The 25,092-nt window shown below is 48.1% G+C and overlaps 1 protein-coding gene across 6 annotated transcripts in view; it reads left to right on the top strand.

Annotated features, from left to right (window-relative positions):
• LOC128692303 (uncharacterized) overlaps positions 1–25,092 on the top strand; it is a 249,820-nt gene that overhangs the window by 77,188 nt on the left and 147,540 nt on the right. The gene's annotated exons all lie outside the window — the stretch shown is intronic.

Here is a 25,092-nt window from a genome sequence, read left to right as displayed (position 1 = left end):
TGCCAAGTGCCAGATCAACCAGGCAGTGATGAATATGTGGGTCAGCGGGCTGCTGGCAGTAAAAGCTTGGTTGATCAGGTAAACACCAGAGAAACATAGACCAGAGTAGGAAAACTCTCGAAAGCTCTCAAAGGTACATCAAAGTTATTAAGAGTCTGGACTCTCGGATGTTGATACAATGTTCTCTTATTGAGCCCACGGCGTCCCTGCTTTTTACTGGGTTTATTTTACATTTTCTCCCACATCTCTCACTCTGTTATGGCAGTGTGCAGATCAGGGACCAGTTCCTCAAATGCTTTCCACATATACTGTATTATTCAAAACCATAGGGGGAGTTGAATAATAGCTCTAGGTCTTTCGTGGTGCAATCATCACATCAGGAGCTTGATTGTTGCAGAAATGGATAAGAGATCTCAGCAGATTCGCTCAGAGGCACGCGGGAGCATTCCGAGAGGTCTAGAGCTTTCAGTCAACCCCTCCTGTGGTTATTTTGCATCTTGTATAGGTTATTCGCGATTCTTGCATATTATACTGTATTATGTATCTCTCCTTTGTTCCTGCAAATACATATTAAGGACTTTAAGACATTCCCAGTAATTTAAATGTTTTGTTGCCTTACTGTGTTCTTTGAAAGTAAGGTCAGTTGACATTATTTTTTCCAGGTCTTTCACGTGTTCTTTTTGTTCTATTTAGTGGTCCTCTTGCGTTATATATACCGTGGCCCATGGCCGGGCTCCGGGAGAAGAAACTCGAAACTCATCATCAAAGGTATAAGGAGTTGGAACGTGTCACCAATGAATGTCATGTTATTCTCCACTGCCCGCTGGAAGGCTTATATAATAATAATAATAATAATAATAATAATAATTATTATTATTTCTACAAGTACATGTACAGGATGTATAGCCTTAGCTGACATCAATGACATACTACTATATAGAAAGCCCCTTGTTATGTAGAGCATTTCGGGGAAATTGGGTCAGTTTTGTCTCGAGAATGCGACCCACACCAGTCGACAAACACGCAGGTACCTATTTTACTGAAAGGTGAACATTGACAGTAGGTGCCTTTAGGAAACACGTCCTGATGTTTCCATCCGTACTGGGGATTGACTCCCAGACCTCAGTGAGTGAGCTGAGTTCGCTAGCAATCGAGCTGCGAGGCACCTATCTTCTACCTTCTTGCAGTTTTTCTGTGTCTTCTTCCAGGGTGATCTTTATGCCTATTTTGGTATCTTTCGCAAGTGATACAATACTATGAGAAGTGTTTTTATCGATTTCCGCTATGAGAATAAGAAACAGTAAAGGCTCCAGGACCATGTCTTGGGGTGCTGAATTTTGATCTGTTTACAACTGTTCTGTGTGTTCTGTTTGTCAGAAAATTTAATATCGATTAGCCTATTTTCCCCATTGTACTTAACGCCCTCATATTGTGTGCAATCACTCCACGTTCGAATAATAATAATAATAATAATTATTTATACAGGTACATGATACAACTATTACAGACCTAACTGACATACACACAAATAACGAACGAACGAACGAACGAAAGTTCAGGTAAGATCCCAAATGGGATGAGCGGGGAAGACGGGACAGACGAAGAACAGTGCTGGAGAGGAGTGTTCTTAGTCGTAGAAATAGAGCCAGGGCTTAACCCAGCAGCGAGGCGATCGTGGGACAGATATTGAGAAGAGAAATTCAGGCTCTTCTGTTGGGACTCCGGTGGGGTGAGCGGGAAGGAAGGGACATGCGACGTTTAGAGCTAGAGAGGAGTGTAGAACTGAGCCATGTCTTAACCCAAAGGGTAAGGCGAACGTGGATCAGAGAATGGTACCTGTCATAGAAGGTACCTCTCGGAGAATCCAAGGTTATTTGTAAATAGGGTTAGGAGCAGGATCATGCAAGGAGTAGAAAAGGTTGTGTTGGTTTGTGGGTCTGCGAATGTCTTCGTCAAGGAGAGAGGTCCAGTAGTCATGTCGTGTCACGAGTTTGTCAATCTGTCTGTCACTGAGCGTCTTCCAGTACAGATTCAGCGCAGGGATGTCTAACTGGGCATGTAGAGACTCGCATGTGGCGAAGTCCTCCCATCTGACATCAAGCACCCAGCGCAGCGCCTTGTTCTGGACACGCTGCAGTTTAAGTAAGTTTGTTTTTGCTGCAAGAGAAAGGGCTAGAGGAGAGTAAGTTATCAGAGGACGTATAAGGGATTTGTAGAGGTGTAGTTTGGTGCGTTGAGAGGCATGTTTCAGCTTGTAGAGGCCCGCAAGGGCCTTACTAGCTATTGCATGCCTTGAGTGAATGTGTCCGTGTAAGCGTAGAAGGTAGTCAAGATTAACGCCAAGGACAGTGACAGATTGTGTCATGGGGATGTAAGTGCGGGTGTCAGCTGTTCTGAGCTCGACAGGTAATGGAGGATCACGTTTTCTGTAGTTAAAATATGTAATGCTGGATTTAGCTGCATTGGTTTTGATCCTCCATTTTTGTTCCCAGATGGCTATCCTGTCGACCTCATTTTGTGTTTTGTGTGTGAGTGTATCTATATTGGCATGGGTGATAAGTTGTGTAATGTCGTCTGCATAGGCTAGTGTGATGGAGTTTTGGTATACAGGTGTTGGAATGTCGTTAGTGTATAAAATGTAGAGGGTAGGGGAGAGGACAGATCCCTGGGGTACTCCAGCATTTAGTGTGAAGTAGTCAGAGTAACAGCCTTGGAATTTGATTCTCATGGTACGGCCGTCTAGGAAGTTGCAGAGGAGTTTACGAGTAGTGAGAGGCAGGTTAAAGTTAGTGCAGAGTTTGTACTTGAGCCCTTGGTGCCAGACAGTGTCAAAAGCTTTTTCAACGTCTTTTGCAACCAGGGCTGTCCTGTTTCTTTGTTCTGTGTTTATGTGGATGTAGTTGAGAATGATGTTAATGGCATCTTGTGTGGATCTGTGTGTTCTGAAGCCAAACTGACCATCAGAAAGTAGAGAGTTGTGTTCCAGGTATCTGCGAAGGCGATGGTTGATGAGTTTTTCAAAGAGTTTACCTAAAGTTTCGAGGAGGCTGATAGGGCGATAATTTCTAGGATCAGAGTGGTCTTTTTTGGGTTTAGGAAGGAGGATAGCAGTAGCAGCTTTGAAGAGGGAAGGGAAGTATCCAGAGGCAAGGGAGGCATTGAGGAGGTTTGTGTAGGCAGTAATGATAGAGTCAGGAAGGTGTTTTAGGATAATATGGTTTAGGCCAGAGGCGCCAGGAGCCTTGGGAGGAAGGTGTCTGAGGAGAGTTTTAATGTCTGTGTTGGTGAAAGGAGTGTCGAGTTCTTGGGAGGAGGTAAGAGAGTCTAGATGAATGTGGCTATCTGGTGTTGTATCTTGTGTGTGTGCAGTGTTCCAATGTTCTATGTTCTGAATGTGTTGAATAACGTTAGGGTGAGGTCGGTGAGGGTGGAAGATGTTCTCCCAGATGTGTTTGAAGATGTTGGTAGCAGCCTGCGGGTCTGAGATGTGTGTGTTGTTGTGGGTGATGTGTTTGAATTTGTTGGTGGGAGTAGTGCCTCTTATTTTTTTGATAAAGTTCCAGAAGGCTTTAGTGTTTTTAATACGCTGTTTGTCAGCTTGTTGTATGAGTTGTGACCAGTGATTGTTGTGGTCTTGGTCTAGACTGTGTAGAATGTTGTTTCTAAGGTAAGTGAGATCTAATCGAACTTGATTAAATCTGTGTGTGTTGTAGAGGAAGCGGTTGTGGTAGCAGATAATTAGTCTTCTTGTTCTGAGTGACGGTTTGAAGGAATAACGAGTGGTGTGAGTTTTCTTTGGTATTGCGTTGTTGGCTGCTTGTGTAATGGTGTCCTGGATGAGATCAAGTTGAGTATCGATGTCAGAGATAGGTTTGTTGTTATAGTCATAGGTGAGGTTAATATTGTCTATGTGTTGTTTGAAAGCATCCCAGTCAGCGTTCTTGTAGGAGAAGGAAGGTGTGGTTGGAATGAGGATAGGGTTGGAGGAGATGTGCAAGATGACTGGGATGTGATCAGAGCCTGTAATAGGGCCAGGTGAGATGTAGTGTTGAAATAGAGAACTGGCTCGGTTTGCCAGAATGATGTCTGGTTTGCCTTGGCCCGTGTGATTGAAGAAGGTATTGAAGTCTGGGCCGAGATGAATTAGGTGTTTATGGTTAGTGAAGTTGAGTAATTGGTGACCAAGTTGGTTGTTACTGGTGTGATGAAAGGCGGTGTGTTTGGCATTCATGTCAGCTAGTAGGTATGTTGGTGTGTTGGTGTAGTTGAAGACTAAGGAAAGGTCGTGTATGTTGAGAATAGTGTTTGGGCGAGCATAGGTGGTGAAAAAGATAAAGGGGCCAAGGTGGGTGTGTATTCTGACTGCAAGACAGTGTTGGTGAATAAAAGGGATTGGGAGAGATTCGTGTTTTATGTTGGATTTGACAAGGATGGCAACCCCATCGTGGGGATCATAGGGGGACTGTAGTGCAGTATAACCATAATGGCGGATACGTTGAGGGGCTTTGAGGCAGGTACTGTTTAGCAAAACAATATCTGGTCTCTCTGCTTCAAGGAGCTCGGCCAGTAGGTGTCTAATAGTAAAGTAAGAACGTACGTTGAACTGAATCACTTTAAACATGATTTAATGGTTTCGTCATAGCAAAGTTAATGTCGGAGGAGTTTGGATTAAAACCCGTGATAGTGGTGCCATCAGTGGATGCGAGTTTGTAGGTGTTACGGACCCGTTTCCTGGAGGGGGAGGAAGAGATGGATCTGTTTTTATGTTCTTTTGTATGTCTGTCAGAAGTTGGGGCAGGTTTGGGTTTGAGTGGATTTTGTCTGGAGGAGGTGGAGTTGGACCTGGATGAAGTTTTGGTTGTGGTGGAGGAGTGGGCAAAGGTAGATGCAGAGGAAGTGGAAGCTTTGGTAGGGGATGAGGAAGTGGAAGCTATGGTACTGGGTAAGGAAGCGGAAGCTTTGGTTGGGGATGAGGAAGTGGGTAAGGAGGTCGGGGGAGGGGTGGTCGTAGCAGCAGCAGTAGGGGTGTTGGTGGGAGGGGTGGAAGTAGTGAAGAGGGGTAGGGGGGGAGGAGAGCTGGTGGGTGTAGGAAGTGGGGGGGGGTGGGAGAGAGGGAGGAGGTAGAGGTTGTAGGGGGCTTAGAAGAGAAGCAGGAAGGAGGGATAATTAAAGAGGGAAGATTGTTAGCGGACAAGATTAGGTTAAGGACATGTGAGTAGTCTGATTGGTAGGCTTGAGAGATTACCATCGCAGAGTGGGCAGCAGTGGCGAGTTGGCAGTTAGTTTTGTAGTCTAGTGTGGGTGTAGGTGTAGAAGGAGAGGTGATTGTAGTCTGTGTGTTGGTGTTTGAAGTGTGTAGAGTAGGAGGGGTAGACCAAGTGCGTGGGGTAACCCAGGCATTGGGGGTAGGGGTGGAAGGTATTGTAGGAGGGGGAGGTGCAGGGAAGGGGTTGGGGAGGGAGGGAGGTTGGCTTTCTCTGAGGGTGGAGAGAATGTCTTTTCTAGTAGGGCAGGAATTTGCAACTGCAGTGTGTGACCCACCGCAGTTAGAACATTTTAGGGGGAGGTTGCAAGTGTTCCAGAAGTGGCCAGTTGCTGAACATCTGGAGCAGGTTTGTGTGGAAGTGCATGAGATTTTGTCGTGGCCGAATTTGTAGCATTTCAGACATTGTGTGATGGGGTGAAAGTTTGGAGTGAAGAGGGAGTTTGGAGGAATGCGGATGGTCTTAGCAAGGATTCCTTGATTGAAGAGTGTAGAGGCGTCAGAAGGAGTTGAACAGCGTATTTTGAGGATGGTAGAGTTTTCAGGTCTATAAATATCGTCAACAGAGACTTTGTTCTTAGTACTAATGTCTTTGATTAAGTCTTCTTTGTCTGTGTCATAGGCAGTCAGGAGAGAATAGTCTACGTGTTTTGCGATCACTGTGCATTTGGCGCGGTGCTCAGGAGTCCAAATAATAGTGAAGCCTGCATTGAGAAGTTTTTGTCTGGTCTCGGTTGAGGTGTACGTTTCGTAAGAATGTCTGTCAAGAAGTAGTTTGAATCCAGAGTTGGTTTTAAAGACTTTATACTGAGGAGCGCCAGTGATCTGGTACAGTAAATTTCCAGGACAGATAGTGGCATGATCAGATTTAGAGTATTTGAGGTTAAGCGAGAAAGAATTGGGCTTGGAAGAGGTGGGGGCAGGGTAGGCCTTAGAAGCAGGAGTAGACAGAGTAGAGGCAGGTGTTGGCAGTAGAGGAGCGGTAAGGGGAAAGGAGGTGGAAGGCATTGCAGGCATCGTAAATTAGATGTGGGGGCCAATCCTGTGAGAAAAATTGGCTAGGCAAGTACGTGTAAAGTAGACACACGTACTTGCCTGGTTATAACTTTAAAGTTTCTTGTGGAGTCCGTCTCTGGAGGCACAGGACACTGAGGAGGTGAGCTGTAGTTTGATGACGAAAAGGAGAGAAGGAGGGGTTTATATAGGCAAGTGGTGGTGGTGGTGGTGGTAGTAGTAGTAGTAATGATGGAGGAAGAAGGTAGTAGTAGTGGGGAAGGTAAGGAGGAGGAGCCAGTCAAATATTAAGAAAGAGGAGCATTGCAAGGGATCTAGGTGCCCACAGGGGGTAAGGGTTGCACATGTGTCTAATTTATCAACATGTCGGTTATCCGAACCATTCATCTACAATCCTGTCTGACACTGCAACTTCTTGGGATCTTAATACTTGGGAATTCTTCACTTGCCTGACCCTTGGGCACGACCTACTTCCACATTGGGCAAATGTGATACCTCCTACGACTGCTGCATCTCTCCATCTACTTACAGTATATAAGCCACTTCTTCGCACATATGCTGTATGCTTTTCAAGATTGATGGACTGATTACATCGACTCAAGGCTGAGGGACTGATTACCTCAAACTCCTCCTGTACTTCACGATTCTCCTTTGTATGGACTAATGAAGCCACTCTGTGGCGAAACGTTTCCTCAATAAAGATATCCAAGAGTTGCACAGGTGTCTAATTTATCACCGCTTTTATGCAAATGTGTCATGCCCGTACTCTCTAAGATCTCCATTATTTCACCTAGATCTAAGCTCTTTCTCATGGAACAGCACAGTTGGCATAACCGAAACCAGTATGGTTTTAGAGCAGGACGGTCATGCCTGTCACAGCTACCCAAGACTCTATAACCCCACCCGGTAGATCATCAGATGCAGCATTCTCCACCTGACCTCAACATTCTGACTATAAATACTCTCGTACCTTCCAACCCCAGGTAGATCTGTGTGTGACTTGAAAAAGCCCACTGTGTGGGTGAAACGTTGTCAATAAAGGATCACATTATACTGCATTTGTGTTTACATTTCCACTGTCACAGCTGCTGGACCACTATGACAGAATTGCGGAGGCATTGGAAGACAACCAAAATGCAGATGTGATATACACAAATTTTGCGAAGGCTTTTAACAGATGCGATCATGGGGTGATTGCATACAAAATGTGGGCTATAGGCATTACGGGAAAGGCAGGCAAATGGATTTTCGGTTTCCTAACACAGAACACAAAAAAGTAGTAGTAAGCAGAGTAAAATCCATCATCAACGAGGTAAAAATCTCAGTTACCCAAGGCACTGCCCTGGCACCTCTACTGTTTCCTATTTTCATATCATACGTAAAAACACCCCTCATAGTTTTGTATCACTTGCTGATGACACTAAAATAAGCGTGAAAGCCACTTCGGTAGAAGACACTGAAAAATTACAGGAAGATATAAGCAGTTTTTTTTTCCAGTGGGCAGTAAAGAACAACATGACGTTCAGTGGTGATACGTGTTCCAGCTGCTTAGGTATGGAAAGAATGAAGAACCCTAAAGAAACAAAACTCAAGAGGGTCACCAACTATAATGAGAGGAAGACGTGAAAGACTTGGGAATAATTATGTCAGCTGACATTTCAAAGAACACAACAAGACAGGTCACGACAGCCAGGAGGATGAAGGGATGGATGATGAGAACCTTCAAAACAAGGAAATAATGCCAATGGTGACATTTTTCAAATTGCTAGTGCTCCCTCATTTAGAATATTGCTCAGTGTTGACGGCCCTGTCCAGAGCAGGAGAAATATTAGAGGTAGAACAAATACAGAGAGCGTTTACAGCCCGCATAGAGCCAGTAAAGCATTTAAATTACTGGGAAAGTCTTAATATATGTACTCACTGGAGCGGCTGAGAGAGACATGATAATATATACCTGGAAAGTACTCGAGGACTGCCATAACAGCATACTGGAGCGAGAGATGTGGGAGGATGTGAAAAATAAGCCCAGTGAAAAGCAGGGTTGCAGTGGGCACAATAAGGAAACACACTATCAGCAGCCGTGGCCCCAGATTATATAATTATTCAACAAATTACTAGATATCAGAAACTGCTGGAACAAGTATAAAAGTCTTCAAAACGAAACTGGACAAGTATGTTCACCAGGTGTGCCAGATCAACCAGGCTGTGATGGATATGTGGCTCATCGGGCCACCAGCAGCAACAGCCTGGTTGACCAGGCTAGCACCAGATAAGCCTGGCCCATGGCCTGGCTCCGGGAGTACTCTCTCGAAACTTATCAAAGAACACAAGAATGGAGGAACACTGCAGAAGGCCTACTGGCCCATACAAGGCAGGTATATCAATGGTACTGAGTGCTCGTGCTAATGGCATTTTACACTTCTTTATAAATAAATTTCACAAACCTGATTCAGGTGCTGCATGAGTGGACATGTTTTCTTATGTTATTGAATAATAAGTAATTAGTGCTTATGTCAGTTACATGATATATGTGGCGTTTAGATGTAATGAAAATAATTTCTGGGTTCTCCACCCTGCTTTCATTTAGTAGGTTACTAAAGCTCAATTTATATTGGTCTTCTAGGATTTCGGTCATTTCTGATTGTCAATGTATGAACCACTGGTGATTAATGGTCCAGTTCTACAGGTAGTTCTTAATTTGGATTTCTGAATATACGTAGAAATATTTGAGTTTCTTGCAATATCCTGGACGGTATCTTATTCCTTTTGTGCTTCCATCGACTACAACAGTTGATTGCTGTATGTAGGCGTGTATATGTGCGCTTCGTTGATTTCCAACGATAGCTGTGGACTGTCCATGTTACGAATGTGAAAGGCGATAGCGAATGTTGATGCATTTATTAAGTATTGATATATAAAGTGTTGTATATGGCGAGTGTTGATGTATTAAGTGTTGGAAGCATTGTGGTTGTGTGAGAACATTGATCAAGTAATGGTGACGTGCTGTGCCTCCACCATCACGCTTCTCTCACACCGCCTACCTGGAAAAGGGTGTGGACCTTCCCGGAGTGAAGGTGTGGTCACCAACCACCAGACCATCCCCAGTTCCCTCCCACAAACACCAGCCACAAGACCCCCCCTCCCACACACACCAGCCACAAGATCCTCCCACACACACACACACACACACACACACACACACACACACACACACACACACACACACACACACACACACACACACACACACACACACACACACCAGCCACAAGATCCTCCCACACACACACCAGCCACAAGACCCTCCTACACACACCCCAGCCACCAAAGTGAACTACCATCGCTGGCATACATGTCATTTCTGTCGTAGAAGTGGTGCCAGGTGTCGATAAATCGTACTGCAGTGTCCTTAGTGTTTGTCTGTCAAACATTACCAATTGCTGAACAACCATTTGCTAAACCCCTTCTAGGCAGAATGCCACATGTTAGAGTGCTCTCACTTCCTAATTATGTCTGTCCTTGACGTATACCTGTTAATCAAATCCTTACTTCTAAACTTGCCAACGTTGTTGCCTCCAGCACTGAGACAGATAATAGGATTGGTCTTATTACCTTTCATGGTGTTGTCAAGACTGTAACAATATACTGCATCCCAGGTGAAGGAAAACGCACCCTGTCCTTACTCCTCCTATCTATCTCTAAGACGAAACGACCTATCCATCAATTTAATTTGACTGTCCCCAACAAGAACAATGTTCTTCCCTTCACTGGTGAAATTCAAAATGACTTTCTCAGTGGTTGTCATTGGGATATCCTGGATCGTTGACTGACAATCGTCTGTTAACACAGAGAAAGAATTCTTGGTCTCTACAGCTATCTCCTGGACTTTCCTCATGTTCAACTTCATCTCACTTCTTCCTACCAGTATCCAGGCCTTGGTCCAATCATCGACGTAGCTGTCTTCTGCATCTTTGTTCCGGGGATAATTATTGCATGCCCCTTTACTCGCTAAATCTCGCTTCTAGCTTCCTTTAACTCTGCCTTAACTTGAAGGTACAGTTGTTCAAAGTTGAGGGAAGTCTTAAACACAATCTCAGCCAAGAGCAGAGATCTCACTAGACACGTCTGAACACGATACAGATAACAGCACCTGCTGCTGCTTATGAACCTGACTCATCTGCTGCTGCTGCTTGTGAACCTGACTCATCTGCTGTTGCTTGTGAACCTGACTCATCTGCTGCTGCTTGTGAACCTGACTCATCTGCTGCTGCTTATGAACCTGACTCATCTGCTGCTGCTTGTGAACCTGACTCATCTGCTGCTGCTTGTGAACCTGACTCATCTGCTGCTGCTGCTTGTGAACCTGACTCATCTGCTGCTGCTTGTGAACCTGACTCACCTGCTGCTGCTTATGAACCTGACTCATCTGCTGCTGCTTGTGAACCTGACTCACCTGCTGCTGCTGCTTGTGAACCTGACTCACCTGCTGCTGCTGCTGCTGCTGCTGCTGCTTATGAACCTGACTCATCTGCTGCTGCTTGTAAACCTGACTCACCTGCTGCTGCTGATTGTGAACCTGACTCACCTGCTGCTGCTGCTTGTGAACCTGACTCATCTGCTGCTGCTTGTGAACCTGACTCACCTGCTGCTGCTGCTTGTGAACCTGACTCACCTGCTGCTGCTTGTGAACCTGATTCAATTGCTGCTGCTTGTGAACCTGACTCACCTGCTGCTGCTGCTGCTTGTGAACTTGACTCATATGCTGCTGCTTGTGAACCTGACTCACCTGCTGCTGCTGCTTGTCTACCTGACTCATCTGCTGCTGCTGCTTGTCAACCTGACTCACCTGCTGCTGCTGCTGCTTATGAACCTGACTCATCTGCTGCTGCTTGTGAACCTGACTCATCTGCTCCTGCTTATGAACCTGACTCATCTGCTGCTGCTTGTGAACCTGACTCTCCTGCTGCTGCTGCTTGTCAACCTGGCTCATCTGCTGCTGCTGCTTGTCAACCTGACTCACCTGCTGCTGCTGCTTGTGAACCTGACTCACCTGATGCTGCTTGTGAACCAGACTCGCCTGCTGCTGCTGCTGCTTGTGAACCTGACTCACCTGCTGCTGCTTGTGAACCTGACTCACCTGCTGCTGCTTGTGCTGACTCACCTGCTGCTGCTTTTGAACCTGACTCACCTGCTGCTGCTTGTGAACCTGACTCACCTGCTGCTGCTTGTGAACCTGACTCACCTGCTGCTGCTTGTGAACCTGACTCACCTGCTGCTGCTTGTGAACCTGACTCACCTGCTGCTGCTTGTGAACCTGACTCACCTGCTGCTGCTGATTGTGAACCTGACTCACCTGCTGCTGCTGCTTGTGAACCTGACTCACCTGCTGCTGCTTGTGAACCTGACTCATCTGCTGCTGCTTGTGAACCTGACTCACCTGCTGCTGCTGCTTGTGAACCTGACTCACCTGCTGCTGCTTGTGAACCTGATTCAATTGCTGCTGCTTGTGAACCTGACTCACCTGCTGCTGCTGCTTGTGAACTTGACTCATATGCTGCTGCTTGTGAACCTGACTCACCTGCTGCTGCTGCTTGTCTACCTGACTCATCTGCTGCTGCTGCTTGTCAACCTGACTCACCTGCTGCTGCTGCTGATTATGAACCTGATTCACCTGCTGCTGCTTGTGAACCTGACTCACCTGCTGCTGCTGCTTGTGAACCTGACTCATCTGCTGCTGCTGCTTGTCAACCTGACTCACCTGCTGCTGCTGCTTGTGAACCTGACTCACCTGCTGCTGCTTTTGAACCAGACTCGCCTGCTGCTGCTGCTGCTTGTGAACCTGACTCACCTGCTGCTGCTTGTGAACCTGACTCACCTGCTGCTGCTTGTGAACCTGACTCACCTGCTGCTGCTTGTGAACCTGACTCACCTGCTGCTGCTTGTGAACATGACTCACCTGCTGCTGCTTGTGAACCTGACTCACCTGCTGCTGCTGCTTGTGAACCTGACTCACCTGCTGCTGCTGCTGCTGCTGCTTATGAACCTGACTCATCTGCTGCTGCTTGTGAACCTGACTCACCTGCTGCTGCTTGTGAACCTGACTCACCTGCTGCTGCTGCTTGTGAACCTGACTCACCTGCTGCTGCTTGTGAACCTGACTCACCTGCTGCTGCTGCTTGTGAACCTGACTCACCTGCTGCTGCTTGTGAACCTGATTCACCTGCTGCTGCTTGTGAACCTGACTCACCTGCTGCTGCTGCTGCTTGTGAACTTGACTCATCTGCTGCTGCTTGTGAACCTGACTCACCTGCTGCTGCTGCTGCTTGTCTACCTGACTCATCTGCTGCTGCTGCTTGTCAACCTGACTCACCTGCTGCTGCTGCTGCTTATGAACCTGACTCATCTGCTGCTGCTTGTGAACCTGACTCACCTGCTGCTGCTTATGAACCTGACTCATCTGCTGCTGCTTGTGAACCTGACTCACCTGCTGCTGCTGCTTGTGAACCTGACTCATCTGCTACTGCTGCTTGTCAACCTGACTCACCTGCTGCTGCTGCTTGTGAACCTGACTCACCTGATGCTGCTTGTGAACCAGACTCGCCTGCTGCTGCTGCTGCTTGTGAACCTGACTCACCTGCTGCTGCTTGTGAACCTGACTCACCTGCTGCTGCTTGTGAACCTGACTCACCTGCTGCTGCTTGTGAACCTGACTCACCTGCTGCTGCTTGTGAACCTGACTCACCTGCTGCTGCTTGTGAACCTGACTCACCTGCTGCTGCTGATTGTGAACCTGACTCACCTGCTGCTGCTGCTTGTGAACCTGACTCATCTGCTGCTGCTTGTGAACCTGACTCACCTGCTGCTGCTGCTTGTGAACCTGACTCACCTGCTGCTGCTTGTGAACCTGATTCAATTGCTGCTGCTTGTGAACCTGACTCACCTGCTGCTGCTGCTGCTTGTGAACTTGACTCATATGCTGCTGCTTGTGAACCTGACTCACCTGCTGCTGCTGCTTGTCTACCTGACTCATCTGCTGCTGCTGCTTGTCAACCTGACTCACCTGCTGCTGCTGCTGCTTATGAACCTGACTCATCTGCTGCTGCTTGTGAACCTGACTCACCTGCTCCTGCTTATGAACCTGACTCATCTGCTGCTGCTTGTGAACCTGACTCACCTGCTGCTGCTGCTTGTGAACCTGGCTCATCTGCTGCTGCTGCTTGTCAACCTGACTCACCTGCTGCTGCTGCTTGTGAACCTGACTCACCTGATGCTGCTTGTGAACCAGACTCGCCTGCTGCTGCTGCTGCTTGTGAACCTGACTCACCTGCTGCTGCTTGTGAACCTGACTCACCTGCTGCTGCTTGTGAACCTGACTCACCTGCTTCTGCTTGTGAACCTGACTCACCTGCTGCTGCTTGTGAACCTGACTCACCTGCTGCTGCTTGTGAACCTGACTCACCTGCTGCTGCTTGTGAACCTGACTCACCTGCTGCTGCTTGTGAACCTGACTCACCTGCTGCTGCTTGTGAACCTGACTCACCTGCTGCTGCTGATTGTGAACCTGACTCACCTGCTGCTGCTGCTTGTGAACCTGACTCACCTGCTGTGCTTGTGAACCTGACTCATCTGCTGCTGCTTGTGAACCTGACTCACCTGCTGCTGCTTGTGAACCTGACTCACCTGCTGCTGCTTGTGAACCTGATTCAATTGCTGCTGCTTGTGAACCTGACTCACCTGCTGCTGCTGCTGCTTGTGAACTTGACTCATCTGCTGCTGCTTGTGAACCTGACTCACCTGCTGCTGCTGTTTGTCTACCTGACTCATCTGCTGCTGCTGCTTGTCAACCTGACTCACCTGCTGCTGCTGCTGCTTATGAACCTGACTCATCTGCTGCTGCTTGTGAACCTGACTCACCTGCTGCTGCTTATGAACCTGACTCATCTGCTGCTGCTTGTGAACCTGACTCACCTGCTGCTGCTGCTTGTGAACCTGACTCATCTGCTGCTGCTGCTTGTGAACCTGACTCACCTGCTGCTGCTGCTTGTGAACCTGACTCACCTGATGCTGCTTGTGAACCAGACTCGCCTGCTGCTGCTGCTGCTTGTGAACCTGACTCACCTGCTGCTGCTTGTGAACCTGACTCACCTGCTGCTGCTTGTGAACCTGACTCACCTGCTGCTGCTTGTGAACCTGACTCACCTGCTGCTGGTTGTGAACCTGACTCACCTGCTGCTGCTGCTTGTGAACCTGACTCACCTGCTGCTGCTGCTTGTGAACCTGACTCACCTGCTGCTGCTGCTGCTTGTGAACCTGACTCACCTGCTGCTGCTGCTGCTTGTGAACCTGACTCACCTGCTGCTGCTGCTGCTTGTGAACCTGACTCACCTGCTGCTGCTGCTGCTTGTGAACCTGACTCACCTGCTGCTGCTGCTGCTTGTGAACCTGACTCACCTGCTGCTGCTGCTGCTTGTGAACCTGACTCACCTGCTGCTGCTGCTGCTTGTGAACCTGACTCACCTGCTGCTGCTGCTTGTGAACCTGACTCACCTGCTGCTGCTTGTGAACCTGACTCACCTGCTGCTGCTGCTTGTGAACCTGACTCACCTGCTGCTGCTGCTTGTGAACCTGACTCACCTGCTGCTGCTGCTTGTGAACCTGACTCACCTGCTGCTGCTGCTTGTGAACCTGACTCACCTGCTGCTGCTGCTTGTGAACCTGACTCACCTGCTGCTGCTGCTGCTTGTGAACCTGACTCACCTGCTGCTGCTGCTTGTGAACCTGACTCACCTGCTGCTGCTGCTTGTGAACCTGACTCACCTGCTGCTGCTGCTTGTGAACCTGACTCACCTGCTGCTGCTGCTTGTGAACCTGACTCACCTGCTGCTGCTGCTTGTGAACCTGACTCACCTGCTGCTGCTGCTTGTGAACCTGACTCACCTGCTGCTGCTGCTTGTGAACCTGACTCACCTGCTGCTGCTGCTTGTGAACCTGACTCACCTGCTGCTGCTGCTTGTGAACCTGACTCACCTGCTGCTGCTTGTGAAAGCTTTGTGACTATCAGCTCTGAAAGAGGCGACAGCAGTGTGATTGACAGCCCTGAGAGAGGCGACAGCTGTGTGATTGACCGCCCTGAAAGAGGCGACAGCAGTGTGATTGACAGCCCTGAGAGAGGCGACAGCTGTGTGACTGACAGCTCTGAGAGGCAAAGTTTTGACTGACAGCCCTGGCAGAGGTGAGAGCTGTGTAACTGACAGCCCTGAGAGAACTGATTGGATGCATGAATCATGCTGTCATTCAGCGTGTGACACTTTAACAGTTCAGATAATGACTAGCCAGCATCAGCATCTAGCAAACAGCAGCAGCAGCAGCAACAACAGCAGCAGCAGCAGCATCAGAAGCAACAGTATCATCAACAACAGCATCAGAAGCAACAGTAGCATCAGCAGCAGCAACAGTAGCAACAACAGCATCATCAGAAGCAACAGTATCAACAACAGCAGCATCAGAAGCAACAGTAGCATCAGCAGCAGCAACAGTAGCAACAACAGCATCAGAAGCAACAGTATCAACAACAGCAGCATCAGAAGCAACAGTAGCATCAGCAGCAGCAACAGTAGCATCAACAACAGCATCATCAGAAGCAACAGTATCAACAACAGCAGCATCAGAAGCAACAGTATCAACAACAGCAGCATCAGAAGCAACAGTAGCATCAGCAGCAGCAACAGTAGCAACAACAGCATCTTCAGAAGCAACAGTATCAACAACAGCAGCATCAGAAGCAAAAGTAGCATCAGCAACAGTAGCATCAACAACAGCATCATCAGAAGCAACAGTATCAACAACAGCAGCATCAGAAGCAACAGTATCATCAACAACAGCAGCATCAGAAGCAACAGTAGCATCAGCAGCAGCAACAGTAGCAACAACAGCATCATCAGAAGCAACAGTATCAACAACAGCAGCATCAGAAGCAACAGTAGCATCAGCAGCAGCAACAGTAGCAACAACAGCATCATCAGAAGCAACAGTATCAACAACAGCATCATCAGAAGCAACAGTATCAACAACAGCAGCATCAGAAGCAACAGTAGCATCAGCAGCAGCAGCAACAGTAGCATCAACAACAGCATCATCAGAAGCAACAGTAGCATCAACATCATCATCAGAAGCAACAGTAGCATCAACAACAGCATCATCAGAAGCAACAGTAGCATCAACAACAGCATCAGAAGCAACAGTAGCATCAACAACAGCATCATCAGAAGCAACAGTAGCATCAACAACAGCATCATCAGAAGCAACAGTAGCATCAACATCATCAAAAGCAACAGTAGCATCAACAACAGCATCAGAAGCAACAGTAGCATCAACAACAGCATCATCAGAAGCAACAGTAGCATCAACAACATCAGAAGCAACAGTAGCATCAACAACAGCATCATCAGAAGCAACAGTAGCATCAACAACAGCATCAGAAGCAACAGTAGCATCAACAACAGCATCATCAGAAGCAACAGTAGCATCAACAGCAGCATCATCAGAAGCAACAGTAGCATCAACAACAGCAGCAGCAGCAACAGTAGCGTCAACAACAGCATCATCAGAAGCAACAGTAGCATCAACAACAACAGCAGCAGCAGCAACAGTAGCATCAACAACAGCATCATCAGAAGCAACAATAGCATCAACAGCATCATCAGAAGTAACAGTAGCATCAACAACAGCAGCATCAGAGGCAACAGTAGCATCAACAACAACAGCAGCAACAACAACAACAGTAGCATCAGTAACAGCAGCATCAGAAGCAGCAGTAGCATCAACAACAGCAGCGGCATCAGGCAAACAGCAGCAGCAACAGTAGCAACAACAGCAGCAAAATCAGGCAAACAGGAGCAGCAACAGCAGCATCAGAAGCAACAGTAGCATCAACATCAGAAGCAACAGTAGCATCAGCAACAGTAGCATCAACAACAGCAGCAGAAGCAACAGTAGCATCAACAACAGCAGCATCAGAAGTAACAGTAGCATCAACAGCAGCAACAATAGCATCAAAAGCAACAGCAGCATCAGGAGCAACAGCAGCATTAGGAGCAACAGCAGCATCAGGAGCAACAGCAGCATTAGGAGCAACAGCAACATTAGGAGCAACAGCAGCATTAGGAGCAACAGCAGCATTAGGAGCAACAGCAGCATTAGGAGCAACAGCAGCATCAGGAGCAAGAGCAGCATCAGGAGCAACAGCAGCATCAGGAGCAACAGCAGCATCAGGAGCAACAGCAGCATCAGAAGCAACAGCAGCATCAGGAGCAACAGCAGCATCAGGAGCAACAGCAGCATTAGGAGCAACAGCAGCTTCAGGAGCAACAGCAGCATCAGGAGCAACAGCAGCATCAGGAGCAACAGCAGCATCAGAAGCAACAGCAGCATTAGGAGCAACAGCAGCATTAGGAGCAACAGCAGCATTAGGAGCAACAGCAGCATTAGGAGCAACAGCAGCATTAGGAGCAACAGCAGCATTAGGAGCAACAGCAGCATTAGGAGCAACAGCAGCATTAGGAGCAACAGCAGCATTAGGAGCAACAGCAGCATTAGGAGCAACAGCAGCATTAGGAGCAACATCAGCATTATTAGCAACAGCAGCATTAGGAGCAGCAGCAGCATCAGGATCTACAGCAACATCAGGAGCAACAGCAGCATTAGGAGCAACAGCAGCATTAGGAGCAACAGCAGCATTAGGAGCAACAGCAGCATCAGGAGCAACAGCAGCATTAGGAGCAACAGCAGCATTAGGAGCAACAGCAGCATCAGGAGCAACAGCAGCATCAGGAGCAACAGCAGCATTAGGAGTACCAGCAGCATTAGGAGCAACAGCAGCATTAGGAGCAACAGCAGCATCAGGAGCAACAGCAGCATTAGGAGCAACAGCAGCATCAGGAGCAACAGCAGCATCAGGAGCAACAGCAGCATCAGGAGCAACAGCAGCATCAGGAGCAACAGCAGCATTAGGAGCAACAGCAGCATCAGGAGCAACAGCAGCATCAGGAGCAATAGCAGCATTAGGAGCAACAGCAGCATTAGGAGCAACAGCAGCATCAGGATCTACAGCAACATCAGGAGCAACAGCAGCATTAGGAGCAACAGCAGCATTAGGAGCAACAGCAGCATCAGGAGCATCAGCATTAGGAGCAACAGCAGCATCAGGAGCAACAGCAGCATGAGCAACAGCAGCATCAGGAGCAACAGCAGCATCAGGAGCAACAGCAGCATCAGGAGCAACAGCAGCATCAGGAGCAACAGCAGCATCAGGAGCAACAGCAGCTTCAGGAGCAACAGCAGCATTAGGAGCAACAGCAGCATTAGGAGCAACAGCAGCATCAGGAGCAACAGCAGCATCAGGAGCAACAGCAGCATCAGGAGCAACAGCAGCATCAGGAGCAACAGCAGCATTAGGAGCAACAGCAGCATTAGGAGCAACAGCAGCATTAGGAGCAACAGCAGCATTAGGAGCAACGGCAGCATTAGGAGCAACGGCAGCATCAGGAGCAACGGCAGCATCAGGAGCAACAGCAGCATCAGGAGCAACAGCAGCATTAGGAGCAACAGCAGCATCAGGAGCAACAGCAGCATCAGGAGCAACAGCAGCATCAGGAGCAACAGCAGCATCAGGAGCAACAGCAGCATTAGGAGCAACAGCAGCATTAGGAGCAACAGCAGCATCAGGAGCAACAGCAGCATCAGGAGCAACAGCAGCATCAGGAGCAACAGCAGCATCAGGAGCAACAGCAGCATCAGGAGCAACAGCAGCATCAGGAGCAACAGCAGCATCAGGAGCAACAGCAGCATCAGGAGCAACAGCAGCATCAGGAGCAACAGCAGCATTAGGAGCAACAGCAGCATCAGGAGCAACAGCAGCAGTTTCAACTGGAGCAGCAGAAGCAGCTGTTGTAGTACCAGCAGCTACAGCGACAGTAGATGCTGTTGTTGATAAAGATGCTGCTGTTGCTGCTCTTGCTGCCCCTGCTGCTGTTCCTGTTGCTGATTGTGTTGCTGTTTGTTTTTGATGCTGCTTCTGCTATTACTGTTGATGCTACTGTTTTTTCTGTTGACTGCTGCTGTTGCTACTGTTGTGACTGCTGCTGTTGCTACTGTTGTGACTGCTGCTATTGCTACTGTTGTGACTGCTGCTGTTGCTACTGTTGTGACTGCTGCTGTTGCTACTGTTGTTGTGACTGCTGCTGTTGCTACTGTTGTGACTGCTGCTGTTGCTACTGTTGTATCTCCTGCTGTTGCTACTGTTGTGACTGCTGCTGTTGCTACTGTTCCTGCTGTTGCTACTGTTGTGACTGCTGCTGTTGCTATTATCCCTGCTTTTGCTACTGTTGTGACTGCTGCTGCTTCTACTGTTGATGTGACTGCTGCTGTGACTGATGCTGTTGCTACAGTTGTTACTGCTGCTGTTGCTACTCTTCCTGCTGTTGTTGACTGCTGCTGTTGCTGTGATTGCTGCTGTTGCTACTGTTGTGACTGCTGCTGTTGCTACTGTTGTTACTGCTGCTGTTGCTACTGTTGTGACTGCTGTTGTTGCGACTGCTGCTGTTGCTGCTGTCGTTGTGACTGCTGCTGTTGCATGTTATTGTGACTGCTGCTGTTGCTACTGTTGTGACTGCTGCTGTTGCTACTGTTGTTGTGACTGATGCTGTTGCTACTGTTGTTGTGACTGCTGCTGTTGCTACTGTTGTGACTGCTGCTGTTGCTACTGTCGTTGTGACTGCTGCTGTTGCTACTGGCATTGTGACTGCTGCTGTTGCTACTGTTGTTGTGACTACTGCTGTTGCTGCTATTGTTGTGACTGCTGCTGTTGCTACTGTCGTTGTGACTGCTGCTGTTGCTACTGTTGTTGTGACTGCTGGTGTTGCTACTGTCGTTGTGACTGCTGGTGTTGCTACTGTCGTTGTGACTGCTGGTGTTGCTACTGTTGTTGTGACTGCTGCTGTTGCTACTGTTGTTGTGACTGCTGCTGTTGCTGCTATTGTTGTGACTGCTGCTGTTGCTACTGTCGTTGTGACTGCTGCTGTTGCTACTGTTGTTGTGACTGCTGCTGTTGCTACTGTTGTTGTGACTGCTGCTGTTGCTACTGTTGTGACTGCTGCTGTTGCTACTGTTGTGACTGCTGCTGTTGCTACTGTTGTGACTGCTGCTGTTGCTACTGTTGTTGTGACTGCTGCTGTTGCTACTGTTGTGACTGCTGCTGTTGCTGCTTTTGTTGTGACTGCTGCTGTTGCTACTGTTGTGACTCCTGTTGTTGCTACTGTTGTTGTGACTGCTGCTGTTGCTACTGTTGTGACTGCTGCTGTTGCTACTGTTGTGACAGCTGCTGTTGCTACTGTTGTTGTGACTGCTGCTGTTGCTACTGTTGTGACTGCTGCTGTTGCTGCTATTGTTGTGACTGCTGCTGTGGCTACTGTTGTGACTGCTGCTGTTGCTACTGTTGTGACTGCTGCTGTTGCATGTTATTGTGAATGCTGCTGTTGCTACTGTTGTGACTGCTGCTGTTGCTACTGTTGTGACTGCTGCTGTTGCTTAATTAGTTGTGACTGCTGCTGTTCCTACTGTTGTAACTGCTGCTGTTGCTACTGTAGTTGTGACTGCTGCTGTTGCTACTGTTGTGACTGATGCTTTTCCTACTGTTGTTGTAACTGCTGCTGTTGCTACTGTTGTTGTGACTGCTGCTGTTGCTACTGTTGTGACTGCTGCTGTTGCTACTGTTGTGACTGCTGCTGTTGTTGTGACTGCTGCTGTTGTTGTGACTGCTGCTGTTGTGACTGCTGCTATTGCTACTGTTGTTGTGACTGCTGCTGTTGCTACTGTTGTTGTGACTGCTGCTGTTGCTACTGTTGTTGTGACTGCTGCTGTTGCTACTGTCGTTGTGACTGCTGCTGTTGCTACTGTTGTGACTGCTGCTGTTGCTTAATTAGTTGTGACTGCTGCTGTTCCTACTGTTGTAACTGCTGCTGTTGCTACTGTAGTTGTGACTGCTGCTGTTGCTACTGTTGTGACTGATGCTTTTCCTACTGTTGTTGTAACTGCTGCTGTTGCTACTGTTGTTGTGACTGCTGCTGTTGCTACTGTTGTGACTGCTGCTGTTGCTACTGTTGTGACTGCTGCTGTTGTTGTGACTGCTGCTGTTGTTGTGACTGCTGCTGTTGTGACTGCTGCTATTGCTACTGTTGTTGTGACTGCTGCTGTTGCTACTGTTGTTGTGACTGCTGCTGTTGCTACTGTTGTTGTGACTGCTGCTGTTGCTACTGTTGTGACTGCTGTTGTTGCTACTGTTGTGACTCCTGCTGATGCTACTGTTGTGACTGCTGCTGTTGCTACTGTTGTTGTGACTGCTGCTGTTGCTACTGTTGTGACTGCTGCTGTTCCTACTGTTGTGACTGCTGCTGTTGACTGTTGCTGTTGCTACTGTTGTGACTGCTGCTGTTGCTACTGTTTTGACTGCTGCTGTTGCTGCTGTAGTTGTGACTGCTGCTGTTGCTACTGTTGCGACTGCTGCTGTTCCTACTGTTGTTGTGACTGCTGCTGTTGCTACTGTAGTTGTGACTGCTTCTGTTGCTACTGTTGTGACTGCTGCTGTTGCTACTGTTGTGACTGCTGCTGTTAATACTGTTGTTGTGACTGCTGCTATTGCTACTGTTGTGACTGCTGCTGTTCCTACTGTTGTGACTGCTGCTGTTCCTACTGTTGTGACTGCTGCTGTTCCTACTGTTGTGACTGCTGCTGTTCCTACTGTTGTGACTGCTGCTGCTGTTGTGACTGCTGCTGTTGCTACTGTTCTGACTGCTGCTGTTGCTGTGACTGCTGCTGTTGCTACTGTTGACTCCTACTGTAGCTACTGTTGTTGTGACTCCTACTGTTGTTGTGACTGCTGCTGTTGCTACTGTTGTGACTGCTACTATTGCTACTGTTGTTGTGACTGCTGCTGTTGCTACTGTTGTTGTGACTCCTGCTGTTGCTACTGTTGTTGTGACTCCTGCTGTTGCGTGTTGTTGTGACTCCTGCTGTTGCTACTGTTGTTGTGACTCCTGCTGTTGCTACTGTTGTTGTGACTCCTGCTGTTGCTACTGTTGTTGTGACTGCTGCTGTTGCTACTGTTGTTGTGACTCCTGCTGTTGCTACTGTTGTTGGTTCTCCTGTTGGTACAGTTGTTGTGACTCCTGCTCTTGCTACTGTTGTTGACTCTTGTTGCTACTGTTGTGACTCCTGTTGCTACTGTTGTGACTCCTGCTGTTGTTACTGTTGTTGTGACTCCTGCTGTTGCTAGTGTTGTGACTCCTGCTATTGCTACTGTTGTGGCTCCTGCTGTTGCTTAATTAGTTGTGACTGCTGCTGTTGCTACTGTTGTGACTGATGCTGTTGCATGTTATTGTGAATGCTGCTGTTGCTACTGTTGTGACTGCTGCTGTTGCTACTGTTGTGACTGCTGCTGTTGCTTAATTAGTTGTGACTGCTGCTGTTCCTACTGTTGTAACTGCTGCTGTTGCTACTGTAGTTGTGACTGCTGCTGTTGCTACTGTTGTGACTGATGCTTTTCCTACTGTTGTTGTAACTGCTGCTGTTGCTACTGTTGTTGTGACTGCTGCTGTTGCTACTGTTGTGACTGCTGCTGTTGCTACTGTTGTGACTGCTGCTGTTGTTGTGACTGCTGCTGTTGTTGTGACTGCTGCTGTTGTGACTGCTGCTATTGCTACTGTTGTTGTGACTGCTGCTGTTGCTACTGTTGTTGTGACTGCTGCTGTTGCTTCTGTTGTGACTGCTGCTGTTGCTACTGTTGTGACTGCTGTTGTTGCTACTGTTGTGACTCCTGCTGATGCTACTGTTGTGACTGCTGCTGTTGCTACTGTTGTTGTGACTGCTGCTGTTGCTACTGTTGTGACTGCTGCTGTTCCTACTGTTGTGACTGCTGCTTTTGACTGCTGCTGTTGCTACTGTTGTGACTGCTGCTGTTGCTACTGTTTTGACTGCTGCTGTTGCTACTGTAGTTGTGACTGCTGCTGTTGCTACTGTTGCGACTGCTGCTGTTCCTACTGTTGTTGTGACTGCTGCTGTTGCTACTGTAGTTGTGACTGCTTCTGTTGCTACTGTTGTGACTGCTGCTGTTGCTACTGTTGTTGTGACTGCTGCTGTTGCTACTCTTGTTGTGACTGCTGCTATTGCTACTGTTGTGACTGCTGCTGTTCCTACTGTTGTGACTGCTGCTGTTCCTACTGTTGTGACTGCTGCTGTTCCTACTGTTGTGACTGCTGCTGTTCCTACTGTTGTGACTGCTGCTGCTGTTGTGACTGCTGCTGTTGCTACTGTTCTGACTCCTACTGTAGCTACTGTTGTTGTGACTCCTACTGTTGTTGTGACTGCTGCTGTTGCTACTGTTGTGACTGCTACTATTGCTACTGTTGTTGTGACTGCTGCTGTTGCTACTGTTGTTGTGACTCCTGCTGTTGCTACTGTTGTGACTCCTGCTGTTGCGTGTTGTTGTGACTCCTGCTGTTGCTACTGTTGTTGTGACTCCTGCTGTTGCTACTGTTGTTGTGACTCCTGCTGTTGCTACTGTTGTTGTGACTGCTGCTGTTGCTACTGTTGTTGTGACTCCTGCTGTTGCTACTGTTGTTGGTTCTCCTGTTGGTACAGTTGTTGTGACTCCTGCTCTTGCTACTGTTGTTGACTCTTGTTGCTACTGTTGTGACTCCTGTTGCTACTGTTGTGACTCCTGCTGTTGTTACTGTTGTTGTGACTCCTGCTGTTGCTAGTGTTGTGACTCCTGCTATTGCTACTGTTGTGGCTCCTGCTGTTGCTACTGTTGTTGTGACTCCTGCTGTTGCTACTGTTGTTGTGATTCCTGCTGTTGCTACTGTTGCTGTGACTGCTGCTGTTGCTACTGTTGTGACTGCTGCTGTTGCTACTGTTGTGACTGCTGCTGTTGTTGTGACTGCTGCTGTTGCTACTGTTGTGACTCCTGCTGTTGCTACTGTTGTTGACTCCTGCTGTTGCTACTGTTGTTGACTCCTGCTGTTGCTACTGTTTTGACTCCTGCTGTTGCTACTGTTGTGACTCCTGTTGTTTTTACTGTTGTGACTCCTGCTGTTTTTACTGTTGTAACTGCTGTTGTTGCTACTGTTGTGACTGCTGCTGTTGCTACTGTTGTGACTGCTGCTGTTGCTACTGTTGACTTCTGCTGTTGCTACTGTTGTGACTCCTGCTGCTATTGCTACTGTTGTGACTACTGCTGTTGCTACTGTTGTGACTCCTGCTGTTGTTACTGTTGTTGTGACTCCTGCTGTTGCTACTGTTGTGACTCCTGCTGTTGCTACTGTTGTTGGGACTCCTGCTGTTGCGTGTTGTTGTGACTCCTACTGTTGTTGTGACTGCTGCTGTTCCTACTGTTGTTGACTCCTGCTGTTGCTACTGTTGACTCCTACTGTTGTGACTCCTGCTGCTATTGCTACTGTTGTGACTGCTGTTGCTACTGTTGTGACTCCTGCTGTTGTTACTGTTGTTGTGACTCCTGCTGTTGCTACTGTTGTGACTCCTGCTGTTGCTACTGTTGTTGGGACTCCTGCTGTTGCTGTTGTTGTGACTGCTGCTGTTGCTACTGTTGTTGTGACTCCTGCTGTTGCTACTGTTGTTGGGACTCCTGCTGTTGCTGTTGTTGTGACTGCTGCTGTTGCTACTGTTGTGACTCCTGCTGTTGCTACTGTTGTGACTGCTGCTGTTGCTACTGTTGTGACTCCTGCTGTTGCTACTGTTGTTGTGAC

Source organism: Cherax quadricarinatus, chromosome 6, assembly GCF_038502225.1.
Source record: "Cherax quadricarinatus isolate ZL_2023a chromosome 6, ASM3850222v1, whole genome shotgun sequence".
NCBI classification, from domain to species: Eukaryota; Metazoa; Arthropoda; class Malacostraca; order Decapoda; family Parastacidae; genus Cherax; species Cherax quadricarinatus.
The sequence above is the reverse complement of the archived record's forward strand: the minus strand, read 5'-3'. Positions and strand labels throughout refer to the sequence as shown.